Source organism: Gossypium hirsutum, chromosome A06 (genome assembly GCF_007990345.1).
Source record: "Gossypium hirsutum isolate 1008001.06 chromosome A06, Gossypium_hirsutum_v2.1, whole genome shotgun sequence".
NCBI lineage: Eukaryota > Viridiplantae > Streptophyta > Magnoliopsida > Malvales > Malvaceae > Gossypium > Gossypium hirsutum.
In genome coordinates, this window is record NC_053429.1 from 113,695,987 (window position 1) to 113,715,777 (window position 19,791).

Here is a 19,791-nt window from a genome sequence, read left to right on the forward strand (position 1 = left end):
GAGTGCTCTGAGTTCATAATGGATGCGATACGTGTAACATTCGAGCTCGTTGAGAGGTCCGAGTTCATTATGGATGTGTTACATGTTATAAGGTAGCTTTGGCTACGTATGTTTAAGTGACACTTATGTGCAAGTTTTCATGTATCCAATAGTATTCCAAGCGTTCAATGGGTATTGATATGTATGTGATGGAAGTCTCGAGAAGGGCATAATTAAGAGGTATGGTTATATGATATACTACGATGAGCACAGGTAGTACGCTACATTCATGAGTAATACTTCGGTGAATGATGACTTGTGATGAGGAATGCATATGTTTGTGTATATATATATGATAAACAAGTGAAAAGGGTTGAATGGTGAACCATCCTTATGCCTAGGATTATGAAATTTGTTGCAATATCATATTATCTTACATTCTATAATTGAATAGGGGATCCATGAAATGATGAGTCCATGATCAGTGTGACAATGAACTTATGTTAGTTATTATGAATTTGCATTATAACAGTGTTGGACAACAACACTTATGTGACTTTCAAAATCCACCAAAAATTGTCGAAATTTAGTTAGAAACTGAATAAGATATGAGATTAAATATTATTGAGTCTAGTTTCACATAGACAAAACTATGTAAGCAAAAGAGTTTTATACTATGAGATATTTGAACTTTTGTGAGACAGAGTCAGGGTGATTTCGGGCTCCCCTATCTCAACTTTGGAAATTTAGTAGAAATTTTACAAAAATAATTATGGTTTAAGATTTATTAATAATCCATTAACGAGTCTATTTTCAATATAATTAGACAGAAACATTATCTGAACCCCGTGTTAAGAGATAATTAATTTTTAGTAAAGAAAGGTCGAAGCTGTCAAATAGCAAAATAGGTGTAACTTTAAAGAATAAAATGTACTTATTGGCTAGACCAAAAATTCTGGAAATTTTATGATAATAAGATATAAGAGTCTAGTTTTAGGGAAAATTTACGGATCTTAATTTGGAGTTCCGTATCTCCAGCTATAAATAATTTAGTAACTTTGACCGAGAAAACAACATGACCAAAAAATAAGTAAAACTGTAATTATGATTATATTTCCATGGAATCATGTTGATAATTTGCTTATTGTTTTCATATGGACTTACTGAGCTTTAAGCTTACTCCCTCCTTTCCATTTCTTTAGTGTTGACAGGTTAGCTCGGGGTTGGAGATTGTCAGAGGCAACCTCACACTATCAAGCTACCTCGTTTGGAGTATTGATGAATCTTAATGTCTTCAAGTGAGTGGCATGTATAGGGACTTAGATTTATGGTAGATGTTTTAATGATTAGTCATATGTATTGACTTATATTGATTCATTGTATATAGCCATGAGATGTGGCTTGTAATGATTGTGACTTGTAAGCCTAATTATCCATGATAAGTTCTAATGCTTGTGATGCGATGATGTGTTTATGCTTGTGGGATATGTATGGTTGGTATTATGACATATATGCATGATTGGTGCTTCTTGACCGATCGAAATGGTCATAGCCACGTGGTAAATGTATAATATGGAAATAAGTTGATAATGTTTGAACATGAATACTTGATGTTGATTGAAGTTGCTTGATAAATTGATGGTTATGAAAGTTTGGTAAAAGTGGTCATCAAATGATAAGGTCAATGAATATAGAATTGTTGTGTCTAGAGTTGATGTTATATGAGTATGTGTAATAAGTGAATGATAGCATGTTAAAGTTAAGAACATACCTTAGTGAAGTATGTTAAATCATTAAAATGATGCAATGATATATATCTTTGATGTGTGTAAAGATGTGAGGGATTAATGGTAACAAAAGGCTTGGAAAATAGTGTAAGTACTAGTCACACGGGCAGAGACTCGGCCATGTGTCTTAACCGTGTGGAGGACACGACCTAGCACATGGGCGTGTGGCCTAGCCATGTGGTTAAATTTGTTTTGCTGATGTCATAAACAGAGAGTTACACGGCTTGAGGACACGGGCGTGTTGGAGACACATAGGCGTGTCCCTGTGTCCACACCAGCGTGTGACCCTGTTTCATGCAAATTTTTCTAAGTTTCCCCAAAAGTTTCTAAAGTTTTCAATTTAGTCCTAAACGTCCTTTGATGCATGTTTAGAGCCTCTGTAGCTCGTGTAAGGGACATTACGCATGTGATTGAATGTTTTTAATTTAAATGAAATATTATGGCCTGGTTTTGCATGTTTGTGAATGTTTAAGCCTGGTAACGCCTCGAACCCTGTCCCGGCGTCTGATACGGGTAAGGGATGTTGCATATGGGGAAGAACCAGCTAAGATTTTGGCTCGGGAGGTTAAACAATTGAGGAATAAAAGTATAGCACTAGTGAAAGTTTTGTGGCATAGACATGGGGTCGAGGAAGCCACATGGGAACCCGAGGAGACTATGAGAGATCAATACTCGAACTTATTCACAGGTAAAATTTTCAGGGACGAAAATCCCTAAGGTGGAGACTTGTAACAGCCTGATTTTGGGCTTAGTCAGAACAGTGGTTTCGAGATCACCAATTCAAGGTTGAAGAATTATTTTTATTATTATTTTGGTGTCATAGTATGATTATATTGGTCTATGAAAAATTTGGTGAATTGATTTTAGCGTTTGTGAGCTTAATTGCGAAAAAGGACTAAATCGCATAAAGTGCAAAAGTCCTGTTTTGTTAGCTAAAAGTGTAAATTGACTATGATTCATATTTTTGAGGTCTTTAAAGGGAAAATAGACCCTTTTTAGAGAGGTGGCCGGCCATAGGAGAAAAAAGGATAGAAAAGTCAATGTTAGATGAAAATTGGGTGGCTAAATTGACTAAAAAGAAATAAAATAGAAAAAAAATGATATCATCCCTTTCACCCCTTCTTTTTCACCAAAATTTTCAACAAAATAAGGGTTCTTGGATCTTTAAAATTTTAGTCAAGCTGTCCTCTTGCAAGTAAGTTAATTTGAAGGTTATTTTTTTATAATTTTTGTACTTTTGGAACCCTTGTAGCATGAGATAGCTAATGAAGGGACCATTTGTAAAATGGTTAATAGTCTAAGGATTTTCCATGAAAGGATTTATGATGTTTTCTGAGTTTTTATGGAAGAAAATGAATCTTAGTTGTGTAATAAACAACTTTTGTGAAAGGATTTTCATGGAAACCCCTAATAGGACCAATTTGTAAAAGTTATGAAATAAGTTGTAATTGTGTGAAATAGTGGAAATTTTGGGGTTTTCATAAGAGAAATAAATGGTCGACTAGTCTTGGTTAACAAGGAAATTCGATAAAAATAGATTTTCGGGCCTAGTGGTAAAATGGTCATTTTGTGAAAGCCTAGGGGCAAAATGGTCATTTTTCCCAAAATTATAAATTTGTAAGTGTCTAGATTGATATGCTGATTAAATGAATGAACTTTTCCATTTTAGATAAAGAATTACAAAATCCGGGCCTAAACCGGAGAAAAGCCAAGCTAGCGGACTAAGCTAAAAATAGTCGCTCACGTTTTGTATACTAAGGTAAGTTGTATGTTAATAATGCAACTATATTGCTATGATGTATGATTGAATTGATATTGCATAAATTGTTTGATTGTGATTATGAGAATGCATGTTGAGAAATTAATGTAGTAAAGACTTTCGGTTGAACATTTGGAATAGACTTGGGTATTCGTACCATGACATTGGGTAGTATGTGAGCCAGTGTAAGAAATGTCTTGGACATGCATCGGCCACATTATAAGAGCCAGTGTAAGACATGTCTGGGACATGCATCGGCCTCGGGATATACAAGCTAGTGTAAGACCTGTCTGAGACATGGCGTCAGCTTGTTGTGTGTTAGTGTAAGACCTGTTTGGGACATGGCATTAACTTTAATGTGCTAGCCAAAGTAAGATGATGTCTGGGACATGGCATCGGCATCTTATCCCATGTTTAGGGCTATCGAATATCCTGTAGTATTCCAAATGGTTCAACAGAAGATTTATGGATTTATAACGAAATGAGAAAAGTTATAACCATGTGGTGAGTGGTACAGGTACCTACTTGAAATGCATGAGTTGTGGGCTCAATCTATGTTATATGAATTGTATTGGATGGTGATGAGTAAGTTGTGCTTATGTCTATTTATTGTATTCATGAACAAGCCATGAAATGTTAGTAGCATATTGATATATGATAATCAGTTGATGTTTATTTACATGCAACTTACTAAGCTTTCCATTTTCTTATAGTGCCACCAAAGTAGCTCATGGATCATCGCCTACATCGGAGAAGCCAGTCACACTATCATTTTGAAGCACTAGGTATAGTTAGTTGTTTTATTTTTATTATGGCATGTATAAGATCCTTTGATTTTGTTAAAGTGTCACATTGTTTTGAGGCCAAATGTGTTGGCTTAATTTAGTACTTGACTCATTTTTTATAAGGCCATAAATAATGGCTAATATTGAAAGTTGTTTTATGAATGCAAGAAAGTCTTTCATGAATGTGAAAATTATTGGCATGGTTGAATATGTATGAAATGTATATAGGCCTTAGTTATGGTAGCTTGGTTGGGAAATATTGTTGTGATAGACTTGGGTATGATAGATTGTGTTTTAGGGTGGCAAGGGGCTTGGTAGATAGCTTTATATCGTCCACACGAGTAGACACACGGGCATGTGTGTAGGCCGTGTGAGACACACGGTCAGCCCCATAGGCGTGTTTCTCGACCGTGTGTCCCCTACACCTCAAATTTGCAAGTCAGTATGCATGGTAGTAAAAACACAACTAGAGACACGGCTGTGTGTCTCAGCTATGCGGAGGACACGGTCTCTGGCCACGGGCGTGTGCCCCTAAATTGTTGCTGACGTCAGAAACAGAATGTCAAGGTTTTTAGACATGAGCTAGGACATGGGCGTGTCATGGCCGTGTGAGGGACACCGGCCATGGACACGAGCGTGTATCAGGCCATGTGAAAACCCCTGCAAGTTCGAATTTGGAATTTAAATCCACATGAGCTTAAGACACGGGCGTGTCCCCTTGTACTCAGGCTGTGTGAACCACACGGGCCTTTAGCACGGCCATGTCATAATGCCCACACGGACGTGTTGCCCTTCCACACGGGCGTGTGCCCTGCTTCAAGTGGCATTTTTCATAGTTTTCAACGATGTTGGGATTAAACTTGGGTTATATCCAAAACGTGATTTGGGCCCCATAGGCCCATACTAAGAACTCTTAGAGTACAAAAGAAAAGTGATGGTCGCTAAACTAACTAAAAATTTGACTAAGGCAAACGCACCTATCGAACAGTAGTATAGTTATGGTGAGACCAGAAATATTGTATCCACAAGAACTAAAAGTACTAGTAATTACTATCTTTTTATTATTTAGCCTAACAATTAAAGGAATGTTTTAACTAAGACTTAATTATCTAATTAACTAAGATCACAACAGAGATAAAAGTTGAAAACTACTGTTTAGAAAACCGATAGAGCAGACAATACCCAAGGAAGAATCCACTTAGACTTCACTTATCACTTCTGAATTAAACGATTTATTCACTTGATTTAATCCAAAGAAATCCCTGATTTATGTTAGTATCTCTCTTGAGACTAAGAACTACTGACTCTAGGTTGATTAATTGAAATCTCTTCCTAATTAAAACCCCTATCGTCGCATTAACTCAATTTATAGATTCCCTTATTAGATTTGACTCTAATCCGACAGATTTATGTCGTCCTATCTCTAGGATTGCATGCAACTCCGCTTAACTATGGAATATCTACTCTTAAATAGGGACTTTTGCTCCACTGAATAAGCACATCAAAACCTGAATTAATGTCCTAGAATATCAAAACAAGGATTTAAAACTCACAATTAAGAATAAGAACAAGTATTTATCATATAACTCAAATAGTAATAAGATCCATCTTAGGTTTTATCTCCCTTGGGTATTTAGGGAGTTTAGTTCATAATAATGGAAAACATCTCAAAACTGGGAAAATAACAAAACATAAAGAAACCGAAAGAAGTTCAACCGAAAGAACTTCTAAGGAAATTGAATGGAGATCTTCAGTCTTGAAGTAGATCCTGTCTCCGAGCTAATTTCGATGGCTGTCCTTGAGTATTTTCTGCTTTCTCCTTTGTGTCTCCCCTTTGATTCTCTTCTAGGGTGTTTATATAGACTTTGGAATGCTTGAAAACCCTCAAAATTGGCCTTTTTTTTAATAGAATTAGACTTGGGCTTGACAGGGACACGGCTGTGTGCCTTGCCCATGTGAAGGTGCTCAAGCCGTATGCAATTTTGACTTAGTTTAGTGTCAACACGGCCATGACACACGGGCGTGTGGCCTACCCGTGTGTCACACACGGGCATGTGGATAACCCGTGTGGAAGTGCCTAGGCCGTGTGAAACACTAAATTTGGCCCAATTTGTCCATTTTTGGCCCGTTTCTTGCTCCTTTTTCTATCCTAGGCTCTCCTGAGTATAAAACATGAAATTAAAGGATTAGTCCTAAAATCAATTTCCATTAATTTTGCTTGATAAAATTATCATATATCAAAATTAAAGCTTCAATTCTATGTTTATTCATCATATGCTTCCAGCACTCATCCATAATAACTTTAAAAATTAGCCCTTCAACATAAAACTTATGAATTACTTTACAATTCAATCTTTATTTCATTTCTAACTTGAATTTCTATCAATTAAACCCTTATTTCATCATTTTACTCAACATGAACATTATCTAGAAATCTATTAACTTTCAAAATATCAACTTAATTTTATCAAAATCTTGTTCCAAAGCTTCTAAAACATCAAAATTAAGTAAAAAAGGCGAAATTTACTTACCTATTAAGCTTCCAAGCATCACACCTTTAATTTTCCCCTTTTCTTCTTTCTTTTCTCTTTTTCTTTCTTTCCTCCCCCTGCTCTCTGTTTCGTTTTCTTTGTTTTCTTCCTTTCTATCTTTTTTTTCTTTCTTTTAAATATATATACATATGTATTTATACTTAAATAATAAGTATTATTTATTTATTCATGTGTATATTATTAGTACATTTGTATTCATTTATAACCATACATTTGTCATTATTTAATATATTTATCATATAAAATCTTATAATATAATTATTTAATTAATAAATATCTTTTATTATATAATAAATATCTATTTAATATCTAATACATGTTTTACAAATGTATGTTTTTTATCCATACACTTGTATATTTTATTTACTATACATTTGTCTTTGTACTAATTTATTTATCATATAAATATCTTATAATATAATTATAATAAATTAATTTAATATCATTTATTACTAATAAATATATAAATTTTATAATTTGAAATCTAAGTAAAAATCTTAGATTTTTACTTTATATGTTGCCTCACTTATGCTAAATAGCATAATTTCCATTTTGGTCCTTTTTATTTTCTTTTAATCTATAATTAAACTTTCACACTTTATTCAATTTAATCCTTTTATCAATTATCCTTAATTAAGCTAAATTCACTTAATTAAACTCTAATTAACCACTCAATTAACTTTTAAAAAAATTATAATTATTTACGGATCCATTTTTCAGTAACGGAGACTTGAAAATACACTTTTTCGATAACCGTAAAATTTGAGTTATTACACACGGGTGTGCCTAAAGCGGTGCCAAACAGGGGAAGAGACACGGCTGTGTTATACGGCCGTGTTGAAGCAGGACATGATTCCCCCAAAACACGGGGTGCGATAAATCCCCACGGCCGTGCGACATAGCCGTGGGTGAACTTGATAGGAACACACGAGCGTGGGAATGAAAACCCACGGGCATGCCAGGGACAAGGCTCAATTCTGTTTCTTCGACACGGGCGTGTGACACGCCCGTGCCCTTCAGCCGTGTACAATAATCCATAGGTGTGCTACCATAACACACGGGCGTGGGAGAAGCGAACAAAGTTAGGCACGGCCGTGCGACATGGCCATGTACCACACACGCCCATGACACAAGGGCATGAGACAGTAACCGGGCATGACCTAAATTGAAAATTTTGAAAAACACGGGCTCACCCTCAAAGTACACAGGCGTGGCCCTAGACCATGTGACCCTCTCCTATATAAACAAACCACTGTTCATCTTCTTCCCCCTTTCAAAAACGTAGCCGAAAACTCCTCCCCACTCCCTAATCATTATTCTGGCCACCATTCCCAAAATTCTCACTTCCCCAACCCTCAAACCACCCTTAAATCCATTCCCCTTGCATTAATCCCCACTTTCCCCTCTCTATACCCTCTATTTTTCCTCCACACGACTATACCCCCGTGTCACACGCCCGTGCGCAACATCACACGCCCGTGCGCCGCCATACAGCAGCCCTTGGTTCACTTTCTCAACTTTATTTTTCCATTTTTTATTCCTACAGTAGTATTCTACATAGATATTGTACTATTTTGCTTTAGACAAGTTAGAAATTTGATTTAGAATTTTCTATATTTGAATTATTTAAGCCACTAAATAGCATATACTAGTTTTGGGCCTCTTGCTTAGCTACCGATGTATCTTGGATTCTATCAATGCTCATATATTTTCAGGTACATTATGTCGTCATCAAGAGGAAAGAAGGCCACGGTCCCATCCTTAAAGAGACGCAGGGACCGAGTTCTTCCTCGGTAGGTACTACAGCCAAAGTTCGGCACCCATTCCTTAAATTTCCACAAGCTTCGCAGGAGGAGCTATTTTAGATACTACGCGCACGACCCATCACCATAGGTTGCTGCATCGACTGGGCTACCGTAGAGCAAGTCCAACTCACTAACGCCATCCGCGCCCTCCTGTCCACAAACCCTGGGAACAGTTCTTCACTATTACCGAGCCCACTTATTTAGAGCTAACTTTAGAATTATGCTCTACTTTTCATTTACAGGTGGTGATGACGAACAATGACGACCCAGGCACCATTCACTTCCAATTAGGCGGTCTAGTTCGTTCGATGAGTGTCCCAGAGTTTGGAGTTGCTCTGGGACTTTACACCGATGAGTTTCTGGAGGAGGAGGACATGAATACACTACCACACAATATCCACATCTCCCCCTCCTTGTGCTGGAAGGCTTTGGCACCATGTTCTTCCACCTACGACCCCAGCCGCTCAAAGGCCTCAGCTCTTCCCCCTTCCCTACGATATCTCCATTGCATATTGGCACACACCTTGACCAGAAGGAGAGAGAGCACCAGCGTCGTCACCACCCATAACGCCTACTATTTATCGTGCATGGCGAATGCACACATGACCAACTTAGCGTACTTCATTTCTTTCGCCATTCGCCATCAGACCAAGCGGCATAGGAAGGGAGTGATCTCCATCGGCCCCTATGTGACGCGCCTTGCCAGACACTTCGGCCTCCTCAACACCACGGCCCAGTCATCAGCTTACCCTGATAGGTCAGATGTCCCCACAGGGCATCACGACTATGTTACACATGAGGATGATCGAGCGCCAATGTGGGACTGATCCTCCTCAGTACCGTCTCTCACATGCCATTGACGAGGAGGATCTTGAGGACATCCCTAATGATGTTCCCCCACAGCATGAGGAGCCTTCTATCGCGCCACCTAGGGAACGACCAGCTCATGCGGGTGCTTCATTGGCACACCTTTTCGACTGACTCGCCTATTTCGAGCAGTATTGCACTACACAGTTTGAGATGATCCACGAGCGAGATCAACGACGGGACCAACAGATGGACGATATGCAGGCCATGATACAGTAGCTGTGCCGACACTTCCACATCGCCACTCCAGCACCACCACCTGAGGGCCCCACCGACGAGGATCATTGACTCCTCTTATTTTTATTATTATTTATTCTTATTTTTATTTTATCATTTATTTTTCTTTTGATTTTTATTTTCATTTCAATTTTATTATTTTATTTTGAAAGACATATCTATATTAGTAAATTTTACCTTTTTCATTTTCTGGTATTTCTAACAAGTAATTCCACTACGCTCTCTTCCACACCAACTCTTAAAAAACTCTTCATGATTCTACAGACTTCCAAGCAAAGCTGCTAGGAATATTTTACAGAATGAGGAAACAAAAGGGAAACAATACCTCACGAGTGCGATGTTCAACGACCCAACTTCTTCATCTAGCCAAGAACAATGGCAGCTACCACTTTCCCTGAACACTCCATCCTCAGAATCAAGCTCCACATCTATATAACAAGGAGTTTCACCTCCTTTCCTCTTATGATTTTCTTTATTTTGAATAATATATCTTTGTACATTGAGGGCAATGTACATCTTAAGTGTGGGGGGTAAACATGAAACCTAACTTTTTGCATTATTCCCAAACCCCTGAAGTTGGTCTTGTGCTTAAGTGATTTTCCCATAATCTTAATCGAATAAATTCTGATTGATCTATAATTATTGTTGGTATGTCATGAATTAGACCATAGGAATTATGCATGATTATTTGATTATAGGACATTAGAGAATCGAGCATGATAAGTTGATATTTTGAGAACTAAAATTTTTTAGATTATTTTCCTAAATTGACGTATTATCTTGAAATCTTAAGTATACAGGAATGACATCAAAAACCCAAATTTTTGGTGAGATTTTTGAGCCTTTTGAGCATATAGCTTTCTTTCTTACTCACTTCTTTTGTGGTTTGAGTGTGTCAACATTGAACTGTTATTCTAGAACTTGCTTCGATTATACATATCGAGATCACACATATGAATTGATATACTGAGATGATAAAGGCACTTAAGATTTAACCCATTTACTCCATAAAAAGCCTTCCCACATAATTAAACCTTTAGTGAAACCCCTTGAGCCTACTAACCCTTTTTCATTGATTAACCCTAATCATTAACCCATTAACCCATTATTGTTGAAATCCTTCTACTGAATTTGACCCTTTTTATCAAGATTGAATTTAATATTGTTATCTCGCTATGTTCACCATTTTTTGTTACTAAATCATGAAGTATGATTTCTATATTGTATCGACTTGATTTGTTCTTAAAAAAATGTGTAATTCTTAGCAAGCTAAAGTTGTCATGAACTCATGTAAAATAGTTCTAGATATTAGTTTGTGGTTCAGTAAATAAGTTTTTGATAGTCGGGTAATATATTGAAATTATCTCGATTCTAACATTTATCTCTTCAGCTTGTATCCATACCTTTAACCTAAACCCTGTTACAACCATGCAAAGACCTTTTGATTAGTATATCATATCAATTACAAGTGGTGGAGATTTGATTTTCATGCAAGCCTATGGTAATAACTTTTCATGTTAGACAATCGAGTGCTTAATCTTGAACCTTAAACACTTTGAGTGATTTGAGTGAATCTTTAGTGAGGATGTCATCTCTTGTATATTTAGGACTAAAGTTAATTACTTAGAGGAAGGAGATTACCTATGATTTTATTATCAAAATATTCGATTTAGATTGTTTGAGGCTTTTAATGCCCCTATAGTTGAATTCTCACTGTATGATTTTCTGTGGAATAACTTGTAACATTATCAGTAATGATTATGTGATTGAGAAGAATGAATTCTAGCAGTAAATGAGAATTTTGCTTGAGGACAAGCAAATGCTTAAGTGTGGGGGTATTTGATAAACGCCAAATTATACATATCTATACCCCAAATACTTAGCATATTTATGGATGTTTATTACTAGATTTCTGGATTTTGGCCCTCTTGATCCAATTATTTCATGTTTTTTTACTCAAGAGAGAACCAAGAGTCAAAAGGAGCCAAAAACAAGCTAAAAAAGGACAAAACGGACCAAATCGAGAAGATCACACAGACTAAGCCTTGCCACACGGGCATCTCACATGCCCGTGGCATTCGAGGGTGTTGACCAAGGCTCTCACGATTCACATGGCCTGGCCATTGAGCCCACACGGCCGTGTGTAATTAACGGATCGAACACAGCCTGGTAATCACGTCACACGACTGTGGCACACGGGCGTATCCCTTTTTTAAAGAGTTGTATTTTACACGGAAAAAGGGTACTTAAGGAGGAAAAAAAGCCAATCCAAAGCCTATACAAACACCCTAAGTGTGACCTAGAAGGAGGCGGCTCTTTTCAGAACTTTTCTGGAATATAGAACCACACGCCAGGAATTACTTGAAGAAAGCCAGACGATCCATCTCAAAAGCCGGAGCTACTCCAAGACTGAAGATCTCTCTCAGAATTCCTTCAGGGGTTTTAGAGTGTTCTTTATGTTTTGTTATTTTCATACTCTTGAGATGTACTCTTATTTTATTATGAACTAAACCCCTTAGATACCTAAAGGGGATAAAACCTATGATGGATCTTGTTATTATTATCTGAACTGTATGATAAATACTTGATTTGTTCTTAATTATGTGTTCTTAATGCTTGAGTTACAATATGCCGGGTATTAATTCATGATTTGATGTGCTTATGCAGAGGAGGAATAGACCTTGCCTAAGAGTAGATTTGGCATAAATTAGCATAGTTGATCGAATGCCTAGAAATAGGGTTACAAGATTTTGCCAAATTAGGGTGAATCCTAATATGAGAGTCCATAGAGTGATTTACTGCTTCCCTAGGGGTTTTAATTAAGAAAGAAATTTCGATTAATTCAACTGAGGGTTAGATGTTATTAGTCTCGAAAGGGATAATAACATAGGTTAGGGAGTCTCACGCATCAAGTCAAGTGAATAAATCGTCCAGTTCAGAGTCAGATAGCAAGTGAAATCTAGGTGGATTCTTCCTTGGGTGTCGTCTTTATCAATTGCTTTTCTTCAATTCTTTTTCCAAATTTTCTCTTTGTTTTAATTAAATCAGTTAATTAGTTTAAATAATTAGTTAATTAAAACAAACCCTTTTATTCTTAGGCTAGATAATAAAAAGATAGTTATTACTAGTATTTTTGGCTCCCTTGGGTACGATATCCCGGTCTTTCCATTACTATACTATTGTTCAATAGGTGCGCTTGCCTTTTCGTCGTGATAATAGTTAGTCTAGGTTTGATCTTCATTATAAATATTTATTACTTGTTACAAATCACGCGATCAGTAACCCGAGTACTAACAATTTTAAATTATTTTAAATTCAAGTTTTAAACATTTAGGTCACTAGCAGAGTATTTGAAGTACAGGTTCCCAGCACCATACGGCCTGTAACATGGCCGTGCTTAAGGCCGTATGACCAACACGGAGGGAAACACAACCATGTGATACGGCCGTGTGAAAACAGGGTACATGATTTACCCAAAACACGGGATGCGATAAATCCCCATGGCCGTGCGACATGGCCGTGGATGAACTTCATAGGTGACCACAGGCGTGGGAATGAAAAAACACGGGCGTGCCAGGGACAAGGCTCGATTCTATTTCTTCGACACAAGCATGAGACATGCCCGTGCCATTCAGCCGTGTACAACAATACAGAGGCATGCTACCATAACACACGGGCATGGGAGAAGCGAACAAAGCTAGGCACGGCCGTGCGACATGGCCGTGTTCAACACACGCCCAGACACACGGGCTTGGGATAGTAGCCAGGCATGACGTAATTCGTAAAATTAGAAAAACATGGGCTCACCCTCAAAGGACACGGGCGTGGCCATAGGTCGTGTGAACCTCCCCAATATAAGCAAACCACAGTTCATTTTCTTTTTCCTTTCAAAACCCTAGTCGAAATCTACCCTTCTCCACTCCCTAATCCTTATCCCGGCCACCACTTCCCAGCTTCTCATTTTCCCAACCCCTAAACCATCCTAAAATCCACTTCCCCTGCATTATTCCTCATTTCCCCATCTCTTTTCCCTCTCCTACAGTCTTCACGAGGCTCCAAGAAGAGCTCTTCCAAATACTTCGAGCCCGACCTTTAGCAGTAGGCCGCTGCATCGACTGCACAGATGTCTCCATAAAGCATCTCAAGCATGCTTAGCATGAGGATAATCGAGAGGCGCCGAGGAACCTCCCTACAGCACGAGGACCCACCGACTCAACCACCACTAGCCTCTCGTCCATTTCATGCGGCGGCTTCATATGCTGACATCTCTGAGTGCCTCACCCGATTCGAGCAGTAGTGCTTTCAACGATTTGACAACATTGATGCTACTCTACAGCAGATTTGTCAGCACATCCACATCTCACCGCCAGTCCCACCTCACGAATCGTCCCGCGATGAAGATGTTTAGAAATATTTATTTATTATTTTATCTTTTAACTTTTATCGAAACTAATTTTATTTTTGTTAGATTTTTGAATTTTATTTTATTTTTTATTAATTTCAGTTATTTATTTTCGAGTCCTTATTCTTCCTAAGATCTCCTAAAAAGTTTTTGATTTTATCACAGTTATATAGAGCTCTTAAGCTCATCATCACATAGGAACTACAACTCCACCGAGAAAGGTTCTCCACGACTGCCATGTCCTGCTTGACCACGACCATAGCTACCACTAGATATAATATTCTTTTGGCATAGGACTTATAGCCTAATGAACCTCTACGACCGCCGGAGTATCCTTCTTCACTCTCGAACCAATCACTCTCCAAAACTCTAGTTCGAGGAATTCATCATACAAGAAGTTTCACTTCTCTCCCTATCTTATTTTTATTCTCTAACATCTATCTTTGTACATTGAGGGCAATGTACATCTTAAGTGTGGGGGGTATTTATTTCACTATCAGAAAAATCCCTGAATAATTACCTTGTTCTCATGAAAAACTCACATATCATATTTAAGATAAATTTTAATTGATTTATGATTTTGATTGATATATATTGAATTAAAACATAAGGATTTATGCATTGATTATTTAAACTTTAAGACATTAGAGAATCAAGCATGATAAGTTGATTTTTAAGAAATTAAAATTATAGGTTGTTTCCCCAAGTCTAGGTATTACTTTGAATTAGAATTCACGAGTCTAAGCATCAAAAAGCTATAATTTTTTTTGTGAGATTTTTTAGCCTTTTGAGCATCTATTCATCCTTTCATGCTCACTTTTATTATTACTTTGAGTGCGTCAGTATTGAACTGTTATTCTAGAACTTGCTTGATTATGCATGTCGATACCACACCATTTGATTTGATATATCAAAATGATTAAGGCACTTAGGATTAACCCACTCATGCCATGAAAAGCCTACCTCCACGATTAACCCCTAGTAAACCCCCTTGAGCCCAACAAACCAATTCTTGTATTACCCTTAACATTAACCTTTAACCCATTATTGTTGAAATCCCCTAAATTAATCCCTATTTTTGTCTAGATTTGAGTTGAATAGATTGCCTAGCTATGTTTTGTCTTGATATTTAGTCTATATTATTTAACTTGTTCTTAAAAAAAACTATGTATACATATCTGTAATTTCATATTCTGAGAAAAGCTCTATTGTACGCAAATGAAGATTAACTCTTTTTTTTCTAGTTAAGGCAACTTTTCAAGTCAATCTTGATTCTAACCCTTTCTTTCAAATTTTGACCACACCCCCTAACCAAGCCTCATTACAACCTTCTAAAAACCTTTTGATTGATGCATCTTTTTAAATTATAGTGGTGGAGATTTGATTTTCATGCAAGCCTATGGTAATGACTTTTCATTATTGACTATTGAGTGTTTCATTTATTGTCCTTAAGCACCTCGAGTGATTTGAGTGAATCTTTAGTGAGGATGTGAAACTCTATGATATTATGAATCAAAGGTAATTACTTAGATGCAGAGAGACACCTATGTTTGCATGATTAAATACTCAACTTGGAATGTTTGAAACTTTTATGCACTTTTAGTTGGATTTTCAATGTATGATTACCTATGGATTATTTTGAGATATTATCGATAAGAATTATAAGCTGAGGAGAATTTATTTTGATTATGAGTTGAGGATTTTGCTTGAGGAAAAGCAAATGCTTAAGTGTGGGGGTATTTGATAAACCGTAAATTATACATATTTTTACCCCATGGTTAATGCATTTTATAGATGATTTCTCATTAGAATTGGTGAATTCGATGCTCCTAGTGCTTTAATTTCATTGTTTATACTCAGGAGAGCACCAAGAGTCAAAAGGAGCCAAAAACGAGCTAAAAAGGGACAAAACAGACCAAACCAAGAAGATGACACGGCCTAAGCCTTGCCACACGGGCAGCTCACACGCCCGTGTCTTTCAACGGTGTCGACCAAGGCTTTCACAATTCACACGGCCTGGCCATTGACCCATACGACCGTGTGTAATTTAACGGATCGAACACGGCCTAGCAATCACGTCACATGACTGTGTCACACGGGCGTGTCCCTGCCGAGTCCAAGTTAAGTCCAATTTGGAAAATGCCACTTTTGAGGGTTTCTAGGCATTCCAAAGCCTATAAATACATACTAGAGGAGGAGGAAAAGGATACGGAGGAGGGGGGTAAAGAATTACCCCAAGGAAGCCAATTGGTCCATCTCAGAAGCCGGATTCATCATCAAGACTGAAGATCTCTTCTCAATTTCCCTTAAGAGTTTTGGGTTTTTTTTATGTTTTGTATTCTTTATTCTTCGGAGATGTTTTATTATTTAGTTATGAACTAAACCCCTAAATACCTAAGGGGAATGAAACCTAAGACGAATCTTGTTATTATTTTCTAAATCATATGATAAATATTTAACTTGTTCTTAATTATGTGTTCTTAATTCTTGTTTTGATATCCCAGAATACTAATTCAAGACACGCTCTTATTCAGAGGAGGAATAGACCCTGTCTAAGAGTACATTTTTCATAATTAAGCGGAGTTGATTGCGCACCTAGAAATAGGGTTATAAGATTTTACTGAATTAGGGTGAAACCTAATAAGGGGATCCATAGATTGAGTTAATGCAACCCTAGAATGTTAATTAGAGAAAAGTCCCAATTATTCAATCTAGGGATTAGACATTATTAGTCTTGAATAGGGATAATAACAAAACTTAGGGATCTCTACGGAACCAGTTGAATGAATAAAGCGTCCGATTCGGAGCCAGAATAACAAGTCTAGGTGGATTTTTCCTTAGGTATTGTCTCAAGTCAATCGATTTTCCCAAAAGCAATTCCTCAATTCTTTTCTCTGTGCGTTCTTAGTTTAAATAATTAGTTAATTAAAACAAACCCTTTTATTCTTAGGCTAGATAATAAAAAGATAGTTATTACTAGTACTTTTGGTTCCCTTGGGTGCGATATCCCGGTCTTGTCATTACTATACTATTGTTCGATAGGTGCGCTTGACTTTTTGTCGTGATAATAGTTAGTCTAAGTTTGATCTTCATTATAAATATTTATTACTTGTTATGAATCACGCGATCACAGTTGCTAAAAAGGGCCTTCCCAAAATTAAAGGAACATTACTGTCCTCTTCTATGTCTAAAACAACAAATCAACTGGGAATATAAATTTGTCAATTTTAACGAGTACGTCTTCAATGATACCCCTAGGAAATCTGATAGTTTTATCTGCTAATTGAATGCTCATCCTAGTTTGTTTGGGTTTCCCTAGACCTAGTTGCTTAAAAAATTTGTAAGGCATAACATTGATACTAGCCCCTAGATCAGCCAACTCATTATTAACATCTAAACTACCAATTAAACAATGAATCTTAAAACTCCCTGGATCTTTTAGTTTGTTGGGTAGCTTACTCTGAAAAATGGCTAAGCAAACGGCGTTCAACTCCACATGCGACCTTTCATCTAACTTTCGTTTATGTGCTAGAAGTTCCTTTAAAAATTGGACTGCGTTCGGCATCTACGAAAGGGCTTTAATAAATGGTAAGTTAATATGTAGTTTCTTTAAAAGTTTAAGGAATTTACCAAATTGTTCGTCTGATCGGTCTTTCCTTATCGTATTGGGGTATGGCAAATGAGGTTTATATTCTGTAATTACCGGCGTTGGCTCATTGTAGCCTACCTCATCCTTACCTTTGCTTACCACCATTTTTGGCCTTGGTTCTGCAACTAGCCCTTCCTCATATTGAAGGGCAATTGCGTTGAGTTGCTCCCTTGGGTTAGATTCAGTGCTACTTGGCAGGCCACCTTGCGGTCATTCGAAAATCAATTTGGCGAGCTGTTCAATCTGATTTTTGAGCCCCTAGATTGATGCTTGTTAATTTTTTAGTGTCGTCTCGGTATTCTAAAAACGAGTCTCTGACACCGAGATGAATTTGGTTAGCATCTCTTCAAGGTTCGGTTTTTTCTCCTGCTAGTATGGTGGTTGCTGAAAGCCTAGAGGGGGTGGTGGTTTTTTATTTCTTTGGCCTCCCCATGAAACATTTGGGTGATTCCTCCAACCTGCATTGTAAGTATTGCTATAAGGATTATTTTGAGATCGAGGATTATTACCCATGTAATTTAACTGCTCGTTCTCCATGTTGTGGCCATAAGGTGGGTATTCTGAATTGCTCGATCCACCTCCATTTGCTTCGTACTGCATTACTAGGTGAACCTGTGAAGAACTAAGAAAACCATCAATTTTCTTATTCAAGAGTTCTACATGATTAGAGAGCATGGTGACCGAATCAACGTTATAAACTCCAGTTGTTTTCGTTGGCTTTGTCCTCATGATTTGCCACTGATAGATATTCAGTGACATCTCCTCTAAAAATTCATAGGCATCTTTAGGTGTTTTATTATTGATCGTTCCGCCAGCAGCTGCGTCAACCATTTGTCGAGTCGAAGGATTCAGGCCATTCTGAAAAGTTTGAACCTGAAGCCAGAGTGGTAACCCATGGTGAGGGCATCTTCGCAAAAGGTCCTTATATCTCTCCCATCCATCGTAGAGCGCCTCTAAATCTATCTGCTAAAAAGAAGAGATATCATATCATAATTTGGCTGTTTTAGCCGTGGAAAATATTTTAATAAAAAATTTTCGGTCATTTGTTCCCAAGTAGTGTTTGACCCTCATTGTAACGAGTTCAACCATTGTTTAGTTTTGTTCCTTAACAAAAAAGGAAACAACCGAAGGCGAATGGCGTCATCAGAAACGCCATTAATTTTAAAGGTATCGCAAAATTCTAGGAAATTTACCAAGTGAGTGTTGGGATCCTCGTCTTGCAAACTATCAAGCTGAATAAACTGTTGTATCATTTGAATTGTGCTAGGTTTCAGTTCAAAATTATTTGCAGCAATAGCAGGTCTAACTATATATGACTCAGTTCCTGTTAAATTAGGTTTAGCATAATCATACATAATGCGCGAAGCAGGATTTTAATTAACAGCAATTGCAGGAGGTAGCAGATTTTCTTGGTTTTCAGCCATCTCCTCGGTTGTGGTTTGAATATTGTCCTCTTGCTCGTTCTTTGTGTATCTTAAGCTTCGCCTTATTTCTCTTTGGTTTCTGCGAACTGTGCGGTCAATCTCACTGTCAAAAAGTAATGGTCCTGACGGGTTTCTTCTAGTTATAAACTATAAAACCTGCCAGAAAAAGGGAAAATGAAGAATTATTAATAAAAATTAGAATAAAATTTAAATTGCAGTAAAAGTAAATGGCTAAAGTAATAAAAATCAAGTGTTCCTAATATTTTAGTTCCCCGACAACTACGCCAAAAACTTGATACGTGATATTCGTGACAGGTTTTAAATATTTATAATGAATCGTTCTTGAAACTAACTATTATCACGAAGAAGGCAAGTGTACCTATCGAACAGTAGTATAGTTTTAGCAAGACCGGATTGTCGAAACCAAAGGAACTAAAAGTTCTAGTAATGACTGTCTTTTTATTATCTAGCCTAAGAATAATGGGGTTTGTTTTAACTAACTAATTAACTAAACTAAGAATTCACAGAAAATAGAATTGGGAAAT

At 37.2% G+C, this 19,791-nt stretch overlaps 1 non-coding gene across 1 annotated transcript; it reads left to right on the top strand.

Moving 5' to 3' along the window:
• The first annotated feature begins 18,711 nt into the window (after nt 1-18,711).
• Nucleotides 18,712-18,818, top strand: LOC121231251 (small nucleolar RNA R71). The gene has a single exon (XR_005929315.1). It is a non-coding gene; the product is annotated as a small nucleolar RNA R71 (small nucleolar RNA).
• The last annotated feature ends 973 nt before the right edge of the window (nt 18,819-19,791 follow it).